This window comes from Antedon mediterranea, chromosome 1 (assembly GCF_964355755.1).
Source record: "Antedon mediterranea chromosome 1, ecAntMedi1.1, whole genome shotgun sequence".
Classification (NCBI taxonomy): Eukaryota; Metazoa; Echinodermata; class Crinoidea; order Comatulida; family Antedonidae; genus Antedon; species Antedon mediterranea.
Genome location: NC_092670.1, coordinates 31,820,957 through 31,827,468, shown reverse-complemented (window position 1 = coordinate 31,827,468; position 6,512 = coordinate 31,820,957).

Below are 6,512 nucleotides of genomic sequence, written 5' to 3'. Positions count from 1 at the left end.
CCTACCGTTGTAAGACCTAGCGTTGTAAGAATTACAGATGTAGCAGCATGCCTATTCTTGTAAGCCTGCTACTGCATGCTGCTTAACCATGGTATAGGTTACGCAACTTGTGGCTGTTTATTCTTTCAAACAACCGCTCTGAGTACACAAGAAACACTGCAGTTTAATAGGGTACCGTACTTCTACCTAGTACCGCACTGAAGTGTCAATATGCACAGTTTTAGTAAGCTTATTTATATACAGAAATTATTTAAATCACATGGTAACAGTGTCATAATGTCATTTCGGATACAATATTTTAGTTTATTTTGTTTGTATTGAAGTGCCGCCTATCTCTTAATATTGTACCGAAATTAAAATAAACCTTTATAATGCGGAAATAATTTTTTTTTTTAATTAGGAAGAAAAAAGAAGATTCACATTAATTTTTATGATGATAACTTCCTGAAGGATATTCAGCAACGTGATCTAAAAAAATAATATAGTATACATACAATAGTCCACCGTAATATGATCCGTAATGATATGAGGGATTATTTACTATGTATCATATATTTATTATTTCTTGATGCTTGATCTGTTTTCCTCTTTTAATTCTGGCGGAAGTTGCAACTCTCTAGCCATTTTTAAAGTAAATTAAAGATATACCGACAAATATTTTTTTACGATTTTTTTGTTGTTGATTTTAATGTCACATAATAGTTATTCACTTTGACCAATAATTGAATTGAAAAAAATCATTATTTACCTGAAAAAAATTTTAAACTAAAGCAAAAAATAGTCAATTGGCTGTCAGCCAATGGTTTTTTGGTTGAATTTTTTTGAATTTTGAAATATTCATTTATTTTGTGATTTTATAAGTGAAAATATTAATTTGTTTTCGAAAGTGATTAACTTTATTAAAACTACAAAATAACATCAGTCTGATTTATTTAATCTTTATTTTTCATGTTTTTGGGGGACGATACATAAACAAGGATTAGGGGTACAGTAGTCAAATCTATCGAAAAGCTTGCTAGCTAAAAATGTTCACAGCATTTTAGGCCTACTTCTGATTCGAAAAACGTTGGCTGTATCAATTAGGCCTAGAACCAAAGAAAAATGGCTTTTGCCTTTTTAAAAGAGAAAGTTCATCATTGACTAGATTTATTAATTGATCATTCCTTAAACAGGCATGAAATGACTAACGATCTCGTATTGTTTAGGCTTACTGATATTTTTATTTCATTTGCTATAATGAAAATATAATGAAAGGACATTCTTTATTAAATTGATGCATTCTATTTTCATTGTTGCCGTTTAAATATTAATTCAAATATCATTATCTATCACCTATATAACTACACTGAGAAATGCATACATTAATTAAAATACAGGTATATTGTCTCGTGTATGTTGCATCTTTATCGTTTCATTAATTATTTTCAATAGGCCTATATCACCGGTAGTTTTAGACTGAAAGTAGAATAATAGGCCTACTAATTAAAATGGAAATTCGTTTATCCTGTTAACATCATCCTTATAAGTAAAAAACAGGGTTTTTTGTTTCGTTTTTATTACCTAACACTCCAATGGGGTACCAATGTTTTACCAAGAATACCGCACCAAAGTGCCAGGCAGTTCTAAATACTTAGAGTATTTGTATTTATCCACAATTAATGTTAAATTTACATGAATTTGGTGTCATATTGTTTTTCAATATACGAATAACTTGGTTTAAAATTAAAGATAGGCGTTTTTTGTTAGGCATGTGTTAAACCTTATAATATAAACATTAGGTTTAATGTTTAGAAAAATGTAAAGTATACTATTGATTTTATTCCATAAACATTTTTAAAAAGAACATAAATATTAATGAGATTTGTATTATTACTCAACAAACGTCATAAATGAAAATAAAATTCTGTAAATTCCCAAATCGCCGGATGTTATGCCTTGAAAAGCCAAAACGATTAATTTGTATGTTCGTGTAGTAGACTTCCAAACAGTCGTACTGTGGCTTAAAAGTCAGTCATACTCAACGATACATTTAGGGAGAAAGACAAATCATTTAAAATTACACCTTTTCAATAGTCCCTCGCCGACTCTTATTCTTATTCGCTGTGTTGATAAATGAAATAAAGTGAGAATGTACGGACGGAAGAACCGATTCAAATTATAGAACTTCTGCTTGGAAAAAATTATTGATCCACCCAAGAAAAAATCTGTATTCATTTGTTTTTGTAAGATAACAATAAGAGAGTTGAACCTTCATTTGTGTTTTAATCCAACCGAACACGTATAAATGGGATAAATGGGGTACCACTGTTTTACCAAGAGTACCGCATCGATGTGTCAAGCAAGAACAACAACAAAATCTGAAATAAAAGTTCATCAGATGGCATTTGTCATCTGATTTTGTCCTTCAGTGTCACCTTTCAGGTTTTTATAGCAGAATTTTGTCAAATTTTTGAGAAATTCATGTATTTTCGATCGTCATGATTTCTGTAGTACACACATTTGATGTATGTACAATTAACCAGATATTAAATTTAAAATTCATGCCTGTACCTGAACATAAAACTAAATAATATTCGTTTCCCTTGGAACATTATCCTTTAAAAAAGAAAGAAAAAAACGAGAGTTTATTGTTTCGTTTTACCCACACTCCAATGGGGTACCAATGTTTTACCAAGAGTACGGCACCAGAGTGCGGGCAATTCTATGAAGTTTTAATGATTGTATTTATCCAGAGCAAATGTTTCATTTGTATGCATTTGGTGTCATCTGATAAAATATATTTCAATAGGCCTACATTCACTTTGTTTTAAAGATGTGTATAAGTGGTCTGGCTTATTATTCTCTAAAATTATGTGCAGTGCATGTTAAGAAAATAATATAGTTGGTATTATTGCATGAGAATATAAAAAAAGAATATAAATATTAATGAGATTTGTATCATTACTCATGATAAGAAATTTAAAATAAAATTCTGTAAATTCCAAGATCGGCGGATGTTACGCCTTGGAAATCCAAATCCATACAGTCGTACTGTCGCTTAAAAGTCGACAATACTCAACGATATATAGATAGAAATTGCTCCTTATTTCACGGTTGCTCTCTATGCTTCGACATACTACCTCAAAGACATTTTAATAACTGAGGATGTATACGACCCTACTATTACTAAATTGTCTGACTCCAACATACTAGCTTGACTAAGACTTAATGGATGGTGCTAAAATCTAATGTCTTTTTACTCGGGGTAGGCCTACCCGAGTCTAGGACTCGCTCATCTTCTCTTCCATTTCCTCCATATGGACACTATTGAGCCAACTTTCAAGTCTTACCAGTTCCTTACGCGTCGTCTGACGGCTCTGAAACATGGCGTGCATATATTAGGGTAATAAGTGAACAATTGCTATAGAGAGAAAATGCGCGTACTTCAACCGGATGCAGAATTATGACGTCATAAACAGGGTAACAATCGAAAAAATTGCGATTTATAAAGTACTACTCCTCCCTTATTTGTTGTAGTATTGAGCTGGGATTGGGCATGGGTATACTACAGGGACACGTCCTCAAAGCTATAGAGCCGGATTTTTTAAATTTCAAACCGGATGCAGCCATATGACGTCTCGAAGATGGTACCTTGGTGCCAAACGATTTTCGTCGTAATATAGCCGTGTTTGGTGTCATTTCAAAGGTCGTGACTTGGAGAATAAGAATAATATGATATTGTGACGTCACTTCTGCTCCCGGAAATAGCAAAAAATCACTTTGAGATTTCATAATTTACCGTAATTATGCCATTTCCGGTTATGTGACGTAATTTTTCGGAATATAGCCGTATTTTGTAGCGAGGTTATTGATGTGTATGTGACGTTACATCCCGTCTTACAGCTTCTTTTGCTGTACCCCGGGTATCGCACATTCGTGCTTGTTTGTTTTGTTTTTTAGCCGCTGTTTGGAGCAAGAAGACTAAAAGATGATTGTGGAGACAGAGAGGCGGTTAGCTCAGCAAAAAACAGGAAAACACAAAATATGCATTCGTCTGAACAAATTCTTTCTAATAGGCCTATTCCCTATTACTTAATACATACTAAAACAGCTCAATAATAATAATAAGAAATGTTAAGTAGGCCTCTGTTTGATTTGTATTTATTTATTCTATAGTTTTTTCAGAATAAACTATTTAACTTATGTTAAGCATATGTCTTTATTAAGGTGTCAATTTTAATTAGAGCTCATAACCCGTATAGGTACTTTAAGGACTGAGCTCCTACAATCCAATATGGGCTAATGATAGAATTCTCCATTGCCCATTTGTCCACACAGGGCTCGCATAGATCCCACAAGGAACCCAGAACAAGCCCATATGGGTACCTATAAGAACCAGAGGTATATTATTTCACATTTCAAACTTTCTTGGGTTACCTCAGTTCATTCAGTTAATATTGATTTCTTGTACTTGTTTTGTTTTCATTTTTGTCTGTTGTTTGTAAAATTGAATGAAACTGGCCGTGCATTGGCCATATCAACATGAAAATATTAATCCGCGCGCGATGCCTTGTGGGATTTATAGCGGGCTGATTAAATTATTAGAATCAACTTATTTTTCACATTTTTAACAGTTTAAAGACGAAAAAAGTTATCGAAATAGGATCATATAGTATTTATTTTAACATAAAATGTAGTTTGTGACCTTATATTAGGTCGAAAAAAACGTAGGTCGTAGGGCTTTAACACATCGTTACAGTAATAAACTCACTTATTTTAAACTTGAAATAATGTGTTAGCTATATTATTTATAGACAAAATTTAAAATTTCTAGAAAATGGTCTGATGAATGTAGAAACTATATGTACAGCTGTACTAAGTATAAAAAAAGCTCTCCGTCGATACCAAACACAATGGTATTTATAGGTTGTCGAAATTTGACATTTGACCTCATTTTGATCACATGACATATGTAATTGCGATTATCTCTGTTGCTATGCATTTTGGGGTATTGGTGTAAATGGAAATAAATGATTAAATTATCATTTTTGTTAAATGGCGGTCACTTGCCATGGTCGAGAAAATGGCACCAAAGTTTTTCTAGTTCAGCGGAAAATTCTGAGTCAGAAAAACAGTAATAGATATCAGTTGTAATATTGATAAAATCAGGGAATAGTGAAATTCACTTTCCCTTATAAAATTCAGTTAAAACAGTGATAAAATTCAGTTAAAACAGTGATAAAATTCAGTTAAAACAGTGATAAAATTCAGTTAAAACAGTGATAAAATTCAGTTAAAACAGTGATAAAATTCAGTTGAAACAGTGATAAAATTCAGTTAAAACAGTGATAAAATTCATTTAAAACAGTGATAGAATTCAGTTAAAACAGTGATAAAATTCAGTTAAAACAGTGATAAAATTCAGTTGAAACAGTGATAAAATTCAGTTAAAACAGTGATAAAATTCAGTTAAAACAGTGATAAAATTCAGTTAAAACAGTGATAGAATTCAGTTAAAACAGTGATAAAATTCAGTTGAAACAGTGATAAAATTCAGTTAAAACAGTGATAAAATTCAGTTGAAACAGTGCTGGAAATATAAATCCATTTGATAACATTGCAAAAAATGATCTAAGGTAGGTTAGCGATTCTGTTTAATAGTGAAAACCACTAGTTCTGATCAAAAGTGATTTGAACGTAATATTAATAAAGGCATTCCGACATAAAACCACACTTGTCTTTATAATGAGGAGAAAACGTTTTAGATTATATACATATTATTTACATTGATAAATAGTATCCATAATCATGATATCATTATCATTATAGAGTGTAAAACCAAGTTTCTTATTCTTCTTTGAAAATACGAACATACTGTATGTTTAGTCTATTAGGCCTATCTATCTATCTATCTATCTATCTATCTATCTATCTATCTATCTATCTATCTATCTATCTATCTATCTATCTATCTATCTATCTATCTATCTATCTATCTATCTATCTATCTATCTATCTATCTATCTATCTATCTATCTATCTATCTATCTATCTATCTATCTATCTATCTATCTATCTATCTATCTATCTATCTATCTATCTATCTATCTATCTATGTAGTTAAATTACTAAAGATTTAAACAAGATTGTTATCATGGTAAACGGTTATTCTTTCCATCTTCCATGAGAAATATCTATCTAAATCTAAAAACATCGCTGTCATGTATATTGAACCACGTGTGTCGATTACTAAGATATAAATTAAAGGAAATGAAAGAATGGAAAAAGAAGAGAAAGAAAGAAATAAATGAAAGAAAACAAATAAATTGAAATAATGAAAGAAAGAAAAAGGGAAAGAATAAAGAAAGAAAACAGAAAGAAAGAAAATAATGAAAGAAAAAAAATAATGAAAGAAAGCAAAATGATGAAAAAAAATAATGAAAGAAAACAAAATAATGAAAGAAAAGAATGAAGGAACAACAAAATAAAAATTTGGAAGAAAGAGAAAGAAAGATCTTGTCTCATCCAAAGTG